The 17,414-nt window shown below is 37.2% G+C and overlaps 1 long non-coding RNA gene across 1 annotated transcript; it reads right to left on the reverse strand.

Moving 5' to 3' along the window:
* Positions 1 to 6,867: 6,867 nt before the first annotated feature.
* Positions 6,868 to 10,344, reverse strand: LOC141375527 (uncharacterized). Its single transcript, XR_012383935.1, has 4 exons — positions 10,108 to 10,344; positions 9,663 to 9,763; positions 9,406 to 9,547; positions 6,868 to 9,287 (listed from the first exon to the last, which is right to left on the reverse strand). It is a non-coding gene; the product is annotated as an uncharacterized lncRNA (long non-coding RNA).
* Between the last annotated feature and the right edge of the window lie 7,070 nt (positions 10,345 to 17,414).

A 17,414-nucleotide genomic window follows, 5' to 3' on the forward strand; every position in this document is an offset into this window, starting at 1 on the left:
ATGAGCCCACGTTGCTTTGCATCTCTTAAACAGAACCAGCCCCCTTAAAAATACACTCTGGATCACCCCTTTAAATTATTAAAATACATTTTTCTATAATTTTATTTTATTCAACACATTCAGTTGTGCGCTCCTGACTGACCTACTGTTGTCATTAATTTAAAAAATAATAATTCTGTAAACATCTCACATTTAAATGGGCATTGGTCATGTAACCACAGGTTACCACAGTAGATTGAACCGCCACTTACTTGACAGATTTTTATTTTTTAAATTTGAGGTGTTTTATGTTTGGTAAAATAAATTTTAATTGCATCTTTAGTGATTTTTTAGCTAATTACACTGTCCTGTCCCGATAGATGGATTTAGAGGGTTTTGCAAAAAAAGCACAAGTGGATTTAGCTGGTTTTGATGCAAAATAAAATCCAAAAACAAAAACAAAAACAAAATAAAACAAAGAATTGTCTAAAGTGACAGTTTTAAAAAAGGTATTTTTATTTACTAGCTAATAACCTTTTCATGATCTGTCAAAAGAAACTTCTGAACCTAATCAAAGGAGCCTGATGGAAAATGCTCATTTACAAAAAAAGAGGTCTGATGGATTTAGAGGGTTTTGCATAGACATTTAAAATGCTGAATAAATTACCAAAATAAATAAATAAATAATGGAAGCACCTGAAAAATACAGTACAGATCCTCATTTGTGTCTGTTTTTATTCCTTTTTAGAGCTAGTTCATGTAAAAATGGAATAAGGACATCTTATTGTGGTAAAAGAGGTGTGAGCATAGAGCCAGTCTTCCTCTCTACTGCAGTCACGTTGAGCATGAATATTACATGTGCATGTTGCTCATTTGTGAATTTTTGTCATTACCGCAAAGGACGGTGCTTGCAGATCCTGTAATTTATATGGATTGCACATATGTCCATGTAAATCATGCGGCTTAATGACTTTATAAAGATTATAATCATTGCATCACTGCAGTAAATTTTGACTGATTGTGTGAGTGTGTTTTTTACTGTGGGAATACTTATGGCAAAATAGTGCTTGCTCAATTTCAACAGCCTAAACACCTCCTAGCAATGCTCATTATTCAGACACATCTGTTTTTAAAACCAAACATATCCACTAAAGCTTTTTTTTATTGTATACCATGATTCAGCTGTGTTCAAGCTCATATAATAAAGTACCTAATGAACACCCACAATCACAATTGGTGACAAGTATACTAATAAATAAAGCAAGGAAAGTCTATAAGAACGCTCTAATTAATGGCCATAAATATTGACTCAACAAGCTGCAAAAGGCGAGCGCTGAGGGCAGATTCACCAATGAGGTGTTCAAATGCATGTCTGTTTTTTCACTGAGCTGTTACAATTTGACATAAACAGCATACACTATTTCTAAAACAAAATAAAGAACGTGTGTGTTTTAATGCTTTAGCTTCTGATTTACAAGCTAGCTACTAACGTAACATAGCTTAAATCAACAAGCCAAATTCACAGCATAAACAAACACTGTCTAACATGAATAGGACAGTATATCAGTGTGCAACATAATAAGACAGATATATAACTGAATAGAAGTGTGCTATCTGTTGGTTTCATGTCTACTAAAGACTGAAATAAAATAAATTTGTATTTACACAATGAAGTCTGCTGGGAGAATTCTATGGATTACCTAGCGAGACAACTTTGTTTTCAAAACGAGTTGGAAAGTTCACCATCCAAATTTTATGCAGGTATGTCTCTCTCTCATGTATTAATATATGTAAGGAGCGCATGGACTCGTGGGCGTGATCTCATTAAAATGAATGAACTCAGACTGAGAAACTAGACATAGTGTTGGTTTCATATTAATTATTTTATCAAACAATTTTTCTTTTCAGCATGCATTTAAAAGTAGACACATCAAGCTTTCTATAGATATATGTCTCATGTCTGTGTTTTGTTTTCACTGAGATTGAGTGCATTTTAATGACGCGTTTCTAAAAACAGTTCGCTGAGAGAGTTTGTTTTCCTTATTTTGCAGAAGCATACACTTTTGTTGTTATTTTGAGTGTACATAACAAAAAGATTTTCTGATTTTCTTTTTTATATACACGATTATGCTGTTGAACAGTTCTATAAATGCAATATCACACTCGTGGCAGTGCGATATGCCTTTATAACCTCACTGGTAGGGCACCAAGGCACAATGCACGCCTCCCACAAGTGCTGATATAGAGCCATATATAGTATTTTTAGTAAGGAATATAGACATTTATTTTTGTTTTTGCATTGACTACAGAAAGCTCAATTCCAGTTGCTCCTTTCCAGAATCAATGATTTTGTTTACTGTGCTGGTTCTGGACAATTTGTCAGTAAATTTGATCTCTTGAAAGCTTATTGGCAAGTGCCATTGACATCATGCTTCAAAAAACAATATCCTTTATTACAACTGATAGATTCTTGCAGTACACTGTTATGCCTTTTGGGGTTTGAAATGCTCCATTTCAGTGGTTAATTAATTGAGTGTGGTCTGGGTTGTCAGGATGTGAAGCTTACTTAGATGATGCTGTCCTGTACAGTGTTGTTTGGAAAGAATGCCTTGCACAAATGTGAAAATAAATTGAGTGCTCAAATAATTCACAAGTTATCTTGCTAAATGCAAATTTGGAAAAGCCACTGTGATATGTTTAGGTAAGGTAGTCAGTCAGTGTTGTGTGAACCTATAACCATTAAAGTTAATGATATATATACCCATTGATATATATATATATATATATATATATATATATATATATATATATATATATATATATATATATATATATATATATAAATAATATCCATTTCCCACTTAACTGCCCTTTATACCAGTTTGTGAAGTGCAAAGAGACTCTTTAAATAATCTGAACATGCCAGTCTGAATTTTAAGATACCAAGTCACTAATAGAAAACCATTTCTTTAAGCAGTTAGTGCAAGTGCTTATGGTTTCAGTGCCATTATTTTACAGGAAAAGGCTAAGGGAATTGAACATTCAATTATTTTTAAATTTTTTTGGAAACCTTTCAGTCATCAGTCTGAATATTCAGCTATGCTGTAGTGAAAAATGGCTTTGGCTCCTGTTTTGGATGAACACTTTGAGGTTTACTTGGGTTCAGTACAGTCAATTATTAGTATACACAGATCATAACCCATTGACATTGCGTTGTGTTGTAAAAAAAAAAAAAAAAAAAAACCTTACAGTATAGCCTTTCTACTTTCAGATCAAACACATACATGGGAAGAATAATCAAGACTATATTAAGACTATAAGGCTGAACGGCATGAAATGTCATCAGTCTACAGAGATTTCCCAGTATTTCTCTGTGGCAATCAGGATATCACACTAAGTATCCCCGAAAAAGCTGAAGCAGTGCAAACACAACCAGATTACTGTTGTGTTTGCGATAAGCAAAATTGCAAAACACGTGGGGGTATTTCTTTTTTTTTTTTCCTTTTTTACGGAACTATAGCATTATGAAAACAGGAGACTCATTAAAAATAAACAGATGACTAACTTTCTCGACTAAAAAGCCTCAAAATGTACATTATGTTGTCCAACAGTAGCAATATTTGTCAAACTGTAGTGTGTCCTCTGCTTGTCGCTGCATGTGGACGGAGTGATAACCTAGGGTGAATAGGCTGGATGAGTGCTGTTATTTGCAGAGTATTGCACGGGTATCAGCCAATCAGATGTCAGAAACAGACAGAACTGTTGTATAAAAGGGGACATCACATGACATGATCACATGGGACTGATAAATGCCAAACAAGGAAACAATACATTTATTACGATAAATAACTAATGTCCAATCAATCCATCAATCAACCAATAAATAAAAAACTTTAATAAAAAACTGAATAAAAATAAACTGATTAAAAAAAAAATAATCAATGCATTCTACAGTAGCATGCAACTATTGTATTCCACATCCTTTTGTCAATTTGAATTGTGTTGGTTCAACATTATTCATCCAATAAATTTATCCAAAGGTTGGAAGTTATGGGTGTCTAGATCTCATAAATCCACATGAATCATGCTTGTTCACTCAAATTGCCTCCCAGTAAAGGATCACTGAAAACATTTCAGTTTTCACCTGAACTCAGATCATATTAATGAGTTAGTAAATGTTATGATGAATCAATTGTAAAAATAAAAGTAATAATATTAGTAGAGAAAATATTATCGGACTTTATATTATGTGCTGAAGTGATAAAACTGTTTATTGAATTCACCTCACAGTAGTGGTAGGCCTAAGTGTTGATGCAGCAAACACCCAAAAGCCCTCCATTTATGTCAGATTCCCTTAACTCGGAGAGAATGAATGAACAGGTCCAAGCAAATGTGTATAAAGGTGAACTGCATTCATCACCTGGAACGCAGAGGCAGTGGCCAGTTCAGGCCTGTCAAAGGCACTAATGTCTGGGAAATAATGACATCTGCATCAGCGGAACATGGTACTGTTACTGGAAGGCATTCAGAGAAAGAGCAAGGGCTTCATTTTGAATGAATGAAAGCAGCTACCACAGCCCCAGGGTCAACATGAACAAGCTGAGGAGAATTCACTTTCCCTCAAGACATGAAGACCCTTAGTAGGGTACACTACCAGTGCCCTTTTAAATTAAAAATTCATGACTCATGAATACTGCACCGTGACTTCACACCTTTTAACCAAACAGCACGTCTGCAGGAACAATACTTTTTAGATTGCTTGTAAATAATTCTTGCTTCTTATCTTCCTGAGCTTTGTCTATTGTGCTTACTGTGAGTTTATTTACAATTTTTTTGCACGTTTACTATAGTAGGTAGAAACTTTCAATGTCACCTCTCTAAACTGTAAAACATGAATTGACTTACTAGATACTTTGGTTGGTTAAAATAAAAAGTTAGATATGAAAATAAAGAGCTGGTAAACTTTTAAGGCTATATTTATTTTGTGAAAACAGTAACTAATAAGGTAGCTAAATAATTTTAAATACTGTTTTTTCTATTTGAATTTATTTCAGTTCTAATTTATATTGGCATGCCAAAGCATTCAAAGTTTCAGAATTTTCAGCAGCCATTACTTCAATATGAACAACTGTTAATATTGTTAATTTGGAAAACATTTACTGTATTTTTGTGGAAACTGTGATAAGTTAAGTGAATGTTGTAAAAGTCAGGCCAGGTTCTTCCTGCTCATGGTGACCGCAATCACTCTGATCACAGTTACCTGCATATTGATAAACCCACACCTGCACATCATCCCCAGTCATCACCTCAGCCCTTTATAACCCGGCACCTAACTCCACACAGCGTCTGACCTTGGTTTGACTTGAAGGACTACAATCTCCTCTCAGTCAGTGTCGATTACAATTCAAAAAGTTTACTTACCTGTCTTGTCTCCTTTGATCTCCAGTGTCTGCATCTCTCATTCCTAGTGTGGTTTCTCCTGATCCCTTCCCTGGTTGTTATCATCCCTGTGTTTGTCTGTGTTCCTGGTTCCCCATTTGTCCTCTGGTCCATTCCAGCATCATCCAGTCATCCACATTCTTCTGCAATATCCAGCGTCATTGAACTTTGTTTACCATATTGCCATTCTAACAATAAACTGTTATCAACTTATGTCTGTTGTCCGGATACTTCTGTAACACTTCTGTCCTTCTGTTTTTTTAATTTAGAATTATGTAGAATTATTTGCGGAGTAGAAAAATATAAGAATCAGAAAACATTTGTAACAACAACAGTAACATTTGTAATTACTGTCATTTTCTATGCATTTGTTGTATGCATGATGTATAAAGCAGTAACTTATACTAAATGCAAAATTTTTGATTATTTTAAATGACAATAAAACACAGTTAAAGATTAGGTAAAGCGAATTTACAGTGACGATGAACCTGAAATGCCTGGTTTTAAACCACAGTAATTCATTAGATTGGTGTATAGGGCAGGGATCACCAAACTTGTTCCTGGAGTGCTGGTGTCCAGCAGATTTTATCTCCAACCCTAATCAAACACACCTGAACAAGCTAATCAAGGTCTTACTAGGTATACTTGAAACACCCAGCCAGTTGTATTGAGGAAAGTTGGAGCTAAACCCTGCAGGGCACCGGATCTCCAGGAATGAGGTTGGTGATCCCTGGTGTAGGGCCTCCTTTTGTGGCCAATACAGCGTCAATTTGTCTTGGGAATAACAGATACAAGACTTGTACACTGGTCAAAGGGATTTTAAGTAAAGAGTGCAGAATAGTGGCCAGGTCACCATGTGATGCTGGTGGAGGAAAACGCCCCAAAGTGGTTCAATAATATTTTGCTCTGGTGACTGTGCAGGTCATGGGAGATATTCAACTTCACACTCATGTTCATCAAACACTCTGTCACCAGTCTAGCAGTGTGTATTGGTGCATTATCATCCTGATACATGGTGTCCCCATGGTTCACTCTGAGCATGCAACAGTCTGGGTGGTACGCTTCTTTGCGGCTTCTCCACACCTTAATTCTCCCCAGAATGTGGGAAAGACAGTGATGTTGGACTCATCAGAGAACAATACATGTTTCACATTAACCACAGCACTATTGAAACTGACTAAAATGACCAAATGTTTGGCTGTAGCAGCCCAGCTATGTACACTAACACTGTGGACCTTTCGACATTTGGTGGAAACAGGAGTGGTACAGTGAGTTGGGCAGCTGTGGTTTTATGTTTTTGGATACAATCCGGGGTTAGCACCCAGACATTTCATTGAGACGGCTTTCTTTTTCATCCAGAGTTACTCCTGTTGGAAGTTATTCATCCTTTTTGGTGTTGTGCTGACATTGGATTCTGTGGTTCTTGATACATCACAAAGACTTTCTGTCTCCAATGTTTCAGTTTTATTGTGCAACCCCTGTATGTCAAGCACAATAGTTTCTTTACAACAGCATAGTAATACACAGATTAAAAATGGACATGTATTTTCAAAACATTTGTACAAGTATGCCAAATACATAAATATATGAATCTGACTGAAATAAAAAAATAACAGACTGAAGTTTGCTTAGAATTTATGTAGTCATGTAATGGGGAGGTGGAAAAGTAGGTGAAGTAGGTGAAACTGGTCTTTAATAAATCAGGTTTTTAAATTCATTTCATGCTGTGAAGCTTAAAGCATTGCACTGAGAGTTCAACTATGAAATTTCCATCAGGCAGAACAAGGAAATTTAGAAGAGCATCTGAATTATTAATATTTTAACTTTATTACTATTATTACTTGTCTTTATTTTCAGAGGGAACAAAAATCTGTAGTATAAGGATGGTGTCTCGCTATTCTACACACACATCTGGTGTAGATTACTGCCAAGCTGACATGCGTTATCTGTGACTCCAGAGCATCAAAATCCAAACATCACAGAAGCCTAAAACCTGATCTCTTTGCTTTAGGGCATTTAAATTGACTCTCTCGTTCCCTCTCTCTTTCTCTCTCTCTCTCTCTCTCTCTCTCTCTCTCTCTCTCTCTCTCTCTCTTACAAAATCATTTAAGCAGTTTTGGGAAAGAGAGAGGGACAAAAAAAAAAGGAAAAACAAAATGTTGTAATCCATTTTGTCCAGAAATCCTCTCAGCACCGCAATCATAATCTGCTGGATGGAAGAGAGGTTGTGTATATGGTGTACTGTAACTCTTCACCTCACTATCACTTCTCCCTATTGAAAACATCACTTTGCGAAAATGTGTTTTGGTAGATTGAGTTTCCTTCTTGCTGGTTGCCCTCCTCACTACCTTGTGAACAGTTTAAATAAATGAACACTACATATAAACTATATTGCCAAACGTTTTGGAACACCCTTCCATACATTGCATATAGCTTCTACAAAATTTAGTAAAAGAATGGGTCACTTTCAGGAGCTCAGTGGATTTGAATGTGATAATGTGATAGGTGACCACCTGTCCATCAAAGAAATTTCATTACTGAATAATCTGCAGTCAATTGTTAAGCGGGATTACAACTCAACTCTATAACAGCAACTTATCCAAGAAGTGATAAGCAATGTAAATTTGTATATGTTAAAAATATGTTGCCATCTTTCTGAATGGTCAATACAGACTTCCTAACTTTGTGTGGCCTTTAGATTGCGTGAAGAAAAGTGTGTAGAGAGCATATTGGAATGATCTTCCAACGGCCGACCAGGTCCGAGTTTAAAGTGGAGGAACTTATTGGTCTGCACAAAGCTCTTAGAGTGGAGACTGTAAGCCTCACTTTCTCTTCCAACAACACTCAGTGCCTGACTACACAAATTAGCTTGTAGAATAATGATAAATAAATTCCCATAAACTCATTGCCATATGGAAAGCTGTCCCAGAACAGCTTTGTTGCAAAGAATGGGCCAACTACATATTAAACCGTACAAATTAAGATGAGGAGGTCATTAAAGTTCATGTGCATGTAAAAGGCATACAATAAATAAATATAACACAAGTAAATATAATAAAGATAAGCATATTATAAACAAAAGCAAATATTACTTTGTCATTTAGCAGACTTACAACTGAGGAGGCATTCGGCAGTCCAATGAGAAGAGTAAATACTCACAAAAAGTGCTAATCATAAAAAGGAACTGTTACTAATTAAGTGCTAGAGTGTTTTTCTTTTTCCACAAATGTGCAAAACTGGTGCTACTGTCGGTTAAAAAAGAAATTAAAGAATGAGAATGACTGAGAAATTAAAGAATGTGTTTTCTTTAAGTGGTTTGTTAAGCCCACTCACCTATGTGACGCACACTCAGAAATTGCATAAGTGAGGTTGTGTTGTGGTGTTGTGGGTGGACAAAAGCGGAAGTTCTGGTGTTGTCCACAGGGGTTTTAGTGATTGCAGTAGAGTGGGGTATTTAGTTGTTGCTTGAATGTTACTAGTGAGTCAGCAGTTTGTGTGGGAAAAGGAAGATCATTTCCCCAACATGGAATGTTGATTGAAAAGTTCTGAAAAGTGACTTATAACCTCTATGTGATGGTACCACAAGGTGGCGCCCACTTACCGTCCAGAGGCTCTTGAAGAGGATGTAGATTTTCAGTAGCAGGTGAAGGAAAAACGTGCAGTGCCAGTGTCTGTTCTGTAAGCAAGCATCAATGGTTTGGACTTAATACGAGCCTCAACCAGTAACCAATGCAGAGAGATAAAGGCTCTCTTGGGCTCATTGAAGACCAGACAAGCTGCAGTGTTCTGGATAATCTGTTAAAGGGTGCAATGGGAGTCCAGCTAGAAGGGCATTGCAATAGTCCAGCTTTGAAATCTTGCAGCATGATCTGTGAGACAGAGCAATTTTTTGATGTTAAAAAGTGCAACCCTGCATGATTGAGCTTTGTTAGCAATGTGCTCTTTGAAGGACAGCTAATGAACCAGGATTACCGTAAGGTTCCTTACTTAATCACATGGGGAATTAGTAGATGATCCCAGTTGGATTGAGAAACTGTGTTTAATGTGTGGAGTTGCAGGAAAAACGTGAAGTCCCTTTTTTCCAGATTTTTCTTTTTTTCAGAGTTCCTTGCAGCTACCATTGGGTCATCTGGATGAAATGAAAGACAGAGCTGTGTCGTAGGCATAATAATGATATGAGAAACATTGTGATGGGATGATGATCCCAAGGATGTGGTGTTAATAAAAAATAGAAGAAGACCGACAACAGATTGCTGATTGCTCATGTGACCATCTCATTAGCTTTGGACACCTTTCCTCTCCAGGCAATACTGAATGATCTGCTCAAACCAGCAGAGCAAGGTTCCTGTAATGCACATTAAATGAAGAACGTACAGTAGTATCTGATGATTCAGCATATCAAATACAGCAGGCAGTTCCAGTAAATGCAGAACAGATGATTTAGAACCCTTATTTGTAAATGTGCAGTGTTGAAATAAAAAAAAGAAAACAGTTTAAGGAAACAGATTCTTCATTTTTATTATCTTGACAATTCCGATTGACATATACTGATATTCAGTGGTCTCATCAGTAAGGGCAACAAAAATGTCTTTTGTTAACTGATTCATTTGATAGCCATTTCAATGTTGTACAGTTCATGTATTCTCATAACAATTGTCCCCCTCAATGGTAACTTGTTTATTGGGTCACCTGTGGCAATTGTAGAGGGATGTCTTGAATGTCTTCAAAGTCCTGTTCTTCCGGTTGACTCAACTCACCTAGTGTCATTTGACAAGCATGGATTGTTGATGCTGTCTTGGCACATGGCATCTTTTCCAACATCTGCAATATATTTGGCCCAAAGATGGTACTTTGATAAATCGTATGTGATTTTATGCAATTTCAGCAAGGTACCATCTCACACTTTACAAAAAGATTGCATGCATTGTCAAGCCAAAGCCTCAACCCTGTTTAGCTTCAACCCTAATTAAACACACCTGATGCAATTAATTAGTACTTGAATAGCCCTTGACAATTACAGGGAGGTGTGTTTGGGTTGCCACTGAAATCTGCTGGAAGGTAGATCTCCAGGAAAAGGGTTGGTCACTCCTGCTATGCAGACTAAAGCTATGGTCACACTGGGCTTTTCCTTCCATAGACTTCTATTCATACGCACCCGAATGTGTCAGACCGCAAACTCTGGGTCATGCGTCAAGTTTCGCAGGTTGCTGCGGTGCAAAGTTCAAGCTTGGTGAACTCTGACCTGCAAAATCGCATCACTTGACAATGTGAGAACAATCGAGGATCAAAACATGACCTCTCTTGCCAAAAATTTTAAACATGGAGCAATCGCTCGCTTCATTAATGTCTAATCATCTTAAAGCTGCGGTCACATTAGAGTTTGAGCATGCGATATTCAATATATTTAAAGTATGAAATTTTTTGTTAAAATCATTTATTGCATACAGTTGTTTGCATATAAATATAATATTGCATGAAAATATTATTTCATTAATACATTACCTTAAATATTATGCTAAAGCATAGGCTACTTTTCCTCTCAGAAACCCTGCTTGGTCAGCCAGCTTCACTGCCCCCAGATTTGTATTGAAAACTGAGACAGCATGAAATTGCATATATGAAATATAAAGAGCTAAATTAAAGTACACACATGTATGTAGACTTAACATACTGAATCTGATTAGCTCATGGGGATAGCTGAATGTATATATGTAAGAAGCATATTATTTGCAGTAGGGCCTATTTGGGTATTGTTAGTGTGCATGTGGCTATGCAGCAGCATCCACGAGGTTAGCTGGAGTCCCAGAGGAACTATCATTGAAAGGAATTCCCTTGTGCACAAACCCATATTAGCGTGTGCACGGGGTCATTTAGAGCATCAGCTGACAGGCAGAGTGCTGCGCGAGCTGAGGAAAACTGCAGTGCATCTGCACAACGGACAGAATACCAATCAGCTCATCCTTCGCCCTCTCTCACTGTTGCTACTGATAACAGTGACTCCAGAGAATCTTCTGTAAATTGACTCAAGATATCATAAAGTTATAATTGTCTGCACCTCATAAAGGGATGGACACGAACAGCAACAATACTCTGGTTGATTGCAGAGTTTAAATTGTGCTCAGTTGGTTCAATGAGTGCCAAGAAACATCCACTCCATTACACCACCAGCAGCCTAAACTGTCAGTTTTTCATGTATTAACTGTAGCTTAATTTGTCCTGTTTTTAACTGACATGTTTTAAGGTTCAAATTCTTGTGCAGTCAGGTTGTTCTTCTGCTTTCCTCAGTTGTAGTGGCAGGGTTATTTGATACACAATGTCTGGGCAGTTATGTCCCCTGACCTTTTTCAGCACTCTCATTGGATTTGTTTTGTTTGTAAACCCTACAGATCGTTGTGAGTGTATGTATACAGAGCACAGCATGGATTATAGCCTTGAACTCAGGTACTCACTGCCTTGATGATGACATTCATGTCCTCATAGTCTGATGACATTCAAATGGCACATGGTCTAGTCCATTATCCTCTTTGTGTGCTGATTCTTTTGATCACCCTTTAGCCATATTCATATTATTCTTTCAAAGTATGCCACCTGCTGGTTGATTGGGTACAATTCATACAGTTCAGAGAAATATCAGCTCATTACAATAACTGATTAAAATCAAGTGAATTCAATTTTAATGGTGTAAGAGATATCTGAATGCTAATAGTTTAATGGATTTGATGTAATGCTAGTGTTAAAAGGATAATCACCCAAAAATGAAATCTACTTTTGATTACCATTTACTTGTTTACCTTTATGAGATTCTTTGTACTGTTAAATTCAAAAAATTATAATTTGAAGAAAGCTTGAAACCTTTAATGGTTGACTTTCCTAGTTTTGTATCTGCCTACAATGGAAATGGTTATAGGTTTTCAAAAGTTCTTCAGAATATTAGAATAACTTAACAAAAGAATCTCAAAGGTTTTGGACAACTTGAAGGTGACAAATTATATATATATATATATATATATATATATATATATATATATATATATATATATATATATTCTGATGTGAGTTTCATTTCACCTGCTGGCATAGTTTTGCCATGCATCAGTTTCTATCCCACAGACTAAACAAAAGCTTGATCTTTTTTCATGGTCTGGAATATCTGATGACGCGGATTACAAGCGAAACCATTCCAAGAGTCAATGTTTCAAGCTAAGCTTCTTAGGGAGCACAGAGGGCCTGTGCCAGAAATGATCTTTTCCGTTAGATTAGTGCCTGTAGAAAAACTGGACTCGATAAAACCTTACAACAGATTCACACACGGAGCTGCTGCACGAAGCTGGCTTTTTCTTAAATCTAGAGTGTAGCAAGAACTGTAGTGAGAAGAATGACATAATGAGATAAGACCTTTCAGTTTAGTCCCAAATGTTGAAATGCATCAGTGCTCAAATATGCAATAATGTTGCTTGTGTGTGTTAAATATAGAACGTAACAGCTTCATTTAATAGTTTGAATTTAATAGATGTGCAACAGTCCTTTATGAAAATCAACAGAAGTTTATTATTTAGTAAAACATTTTTAGTATTACAACACATGCTAGTTCATAGCAACTGCTGTCTGGAAACTCCTTTGTTTTAATTAGTTTTGGATGGGAAGTCACAGAACGCCTATTGACAAAGGCCAACATGAAGATTTGCCAGAACAGGTAGAGGTAGATCTCATGTGGTATTTGTAACTTCTGACACATGCATCAAAGACCCCCCCATGAATTTGTACTCCACAATTCATATCCTGTTGACCTGCTCCAGCTTAGGGGTTGAGCGACTATGGATTTTTTAAACTCAACTCTTATGTTATTAAAGTCGAGTCGACATTGACTAGTCACGAGTGACTTCATCAATAAAACACAAGACGCTAATTTTTTGCAACACACCACAATTTTCTATTTATTTACACATTCACTTGCTGTTTGACAGCTCATAACACAGACCAAAAAAAAAACAAAAAAAAAAACAATGCAATGTTGCCAACACTGTTCATTTTGTTAATAACTCAACATTAGCACGGTCTAATTTTTGTGCAAAATACATGCAGTCAATGCATCAATCATGGATTAATGGCTCTTACTACTAAGAATGTAACAGCTACAGATACAGTGCCCTCTAAAATTAATGTCACCCCAGTTTAAGATGTGTTTAAAGCTATTTTTATTGCAAAAGCATAATCTTAAGCTGTGTCCCAAATCGCATACTTATGCACTATTATATGCCATTTTGTAGTATAAATAGTGTAAGTAGGGCGTTCACACTTAAAACTAAAATAATAAGTGCACTTTAATTACCCGCATGATGCACTTATTCAGCCGCTAAAATGAAGTGTGGAATGATGGACACTTCACGCAGGTTTGCTTACGTAGCGGAAGGAGTGGAGCTATTGGGCGCACATGTTAAATTACTTTATTTATTTTGCATGGTGAAAGCGAAATTCTCCTACAAGAGTGATTATAGCGCCTCCCTATGGTGAATACGACTATACTCATGGCAGGTAATATTTGATAGTTTGGTCATTTATTTCACTGATTTGGCAACCGTCAAACGTCATCAGGGAAATGATTTGAATTTCCGCTTAGTAAAAAAAAAACATTAGTACTCCATTTGGGACAACACTACATACATACACTATGCTGTGGTGAGTGTAAGTGCATAAGTACATAGTGCATGAGTGCATAGTGTGCCATTTAAAACGCAGTTAAGACTGAAAAATGTTGAAAAGCCTAAATAAAACCACCTATTCCACATTCATTGGCACCCCTAGTCCTAATATTGAGGCATTTTTGTATCATTTCTCTGTAGTGTTTAAAGTTGGTCAGAGTATCTAGGAAGTCTTAATTAGTAATTTATGACTTCCTGTTTCTCTGGGGTAAAGATCTTTAGTAAGGCAGATGTGTGTCAACTTACATAAGTTAGGGAATAGCTACAAAAAATAGCTGCTCATCTGAACTTGCCCATATCCACAATCATAGGAATCATTAATACATTTAAAAGGAAATGAAAAAAAGGCTTTTCTCACCAACATAAACATCTGAAGTTTGCTAAGCGTTACTGGTACTTCAACTGGGATCATGAGCTTTAGTCAGACGAGACTAAAATAGAGCTATTTGGTAACAGACAATCTAAGAGGGTATGCAGAAAAGCACCTCACTGTGAAGTATGGTGAAGGATCTGTGATGCTGTTTCTTTTTCAAAGGCCCTGGGAAACTTAAAGGTGCATGGCATTATGAATGCTTTGAAATACAAGGACATTTTAAATCAAAACCTGATAGTGTCACATAACCAGCAATCTGTTCCTAAAAGATCACTGGCATACTACAAGTCATTCCGGAACTACATATCCTAGCATGCCTTTGCACAAACCAGCCACCATTAATCACACACAGCTGAATATCATCATCATCAATTGTTTGGACTATTTATACACATTGCACATACCAGTAAAGGCGGAGTCTTTGTCAGTACATATGGTTTCAGTGAGTGTCGTCCTGTTTGTAGTTTTTCTACTGTCACATATCCAGCAATCTGTTCCTGAAAAAGATCGTTGGCATACCACGTGTCATTTAGAAACTATATCCCAGCATGCCTTTGCACAAACCAGTCACCATTAATTACACACAGCTGATTATCGTCATCATCAATCGTTTTGGACAATTTATACAGTCAAGGCGGAGTCTTTGTTTGTCTGTACATGGTTTCAGTGAGTGTCGTCCTGGTTTTAGTTTTTCTAGTTATGTTTTGATGATTGTTTTGTAACTTTTTATACTTTGATCATCGCTTTGTTTTTGCATTTTTCAATGCCCTTCATGACACCTGAGTTCTTGTTTATTGACCTCACTTGTTTTTGCCTGCACAAACAATCTTTTTCATTAACAATTGCATTTGGATCCAACCTCTTGTCTTCAAGCCCTTGACACCCGGTAATAGATGGCTTCTGCTAGAAAGCTAAAGATGGTTCTTTCAGTTGGATGATTATCCAAAACAATTGGAAAAATCTACACAAAAATGGTTCAGCAGTCACAAAATCAAGGTCCTTACATTGGCCGTCACAGTGCCCAGATCTTAATCCAATTGAAAACCTGTGGGGTGTGCTGAAGTGGTGAAAGCATAAGGGAGGAGTCACCTCACTCTACCTCTTCACCGCGATCACCTGGGATGATATTTACATGTGAAGTTTGTTGCACCCTACATGGCTGCACACTTCACGGTTAATTTACAGTGCAGAACATGTCAGTGTTAATGTGTCACTGAGGACAACAGCCAGTCACATTACTTTTCCAGTGTTGCATAAACACGTTTGGCTGTCATATGCTCAAGCATATTTGCATGGCACAATCTAACTGGCTCACACCGGTTTGAAGATGTAAATTTCACTTTAAGTTCATGTGAATCATTGAAGTTGTCTTAATAAAAATAACATTTAAATTAATTTCAATAATCCAAAGGCAGTTATATTCGGTGAACCTACATTTGTTTGTGGATGTTATGTATTTCAGTAAAAAAAAAAAAAAAAAACATGTTATCACCTCCTATGCCAAGTGGAAGTTTCTTCTTGTAATGTGCTGGTAAGTGGAATGGATATGAAATGTGGCATCACAGACTACAGCTAGCCAGCTGTACACTCCAGGGAACACTCCTTGCTGATTGAACATGTTCAACAATTGTGTACACTATAGTCCTTCCCTTGGGGTTCTTAAGATCCAGTTCACCTCTGAGTCGTGGATTTTATGTCGGCCTCTTATGCACAATCACAGAGATATATTAACTGACCCTCCCTCAGTAGTGATGACCGTACCTATACATCATCCATTGCCATCCAGAGATCAGCCATACCCACCATATGTTCACGAGTACATATTCCACCCATAATCAATCCTGATGTTTTAGGAAGACTTATTAGTGCACACTACTTGCCTGAGGCTTCTCTAAGCCTTGGTTCCAGCCCAAAACATCAAGAAATACTGACGTTTCCCTGTAGTGTGATGAAGACATTTAAAGTGAAGACATTTCCCAGTAGGTGAGGAAAACAGGAGGACCAATCCCGTTTCTTTGCCACTGAAATTGTATGCAAAATCTTGAGTAGCTTACAATGAAATCATTTGCACAGCCCATTTCTACAAGGGTGGCATTGGGTAGTATGTGACTTCTTAACTTCGTAAAAATGCCAAACTTTCTGAATAAAAGCTGAAGTTTCTGACTTGATCTTAATAAATGTGAGCTGGCACACCAAATCTCTTACCTGGACATGGGTCACCGTCTTGGCTTGTTGGTCCCTGGCGGAGTGTATTTGGTGAAAATGTCAGACTTGTTTAACACATTCTCTATCTCCAAACTGGAGCTTAAGTGCTCCAACCTGGTGAAATCTAATGCTCGGATTTAATTTAATAACAGATGTCCCATAAACCTAACAGGGGCAAACTGCACTTAGCACACTCACATGCTTGGCTTCAATGAGTAATATCTCAAGGCACCCCTGGTCAGTAGCGTAACTGCCACACCAATTGGGTGGTACACTGTACTGCCGGGTGCCCATGCAGCTATTGTAGTTCTGTCGACACCTCAGACTTCATAATTGCAATAACAATTGAATCCACCATCCAGATTTGAATCCACTATTTGATAAAGCATTTCCCTGGTGCTCCACCAGATGATTCCATTGCCAAAAAAAAAAAAAAAATCACAGTAGACTTAGAAAAGGGGTTCTCAATCTGGATCGTGGTGGTCTGGTATCCTGCAGATTTCAGCTCAAACCCCAATCAGACACACCTGGGCTAGCTAATCAAGCTCTTACTAGGCTATCTAAAAACATCCTTGCAGGTGTGTTGAGGCAAGTTGGAGCTAAAATCTGCAGGACACCGGATCTCCAGGACAGAGTTTGAGAACCCCTGGCTTAGAATATTTCTTACAATAGCTCCAAACTAATAGCTGAATGGGATATTATCCATGTAGACTACCATG

Source organism: Danio rerio, chromosome 8 (genome assembly GCF_049306965.1).
Source record: "Danio rerio strain Tuebingen ecotype United States chromosome 8, GRCz12tu, whole genome shotgun sequence".
Lineage (NCBI taxonomy): Eukaryota > Metazoa > Chordata > Actinopteri > Cypriniformes > Danionidae > Danio > Danio rerio.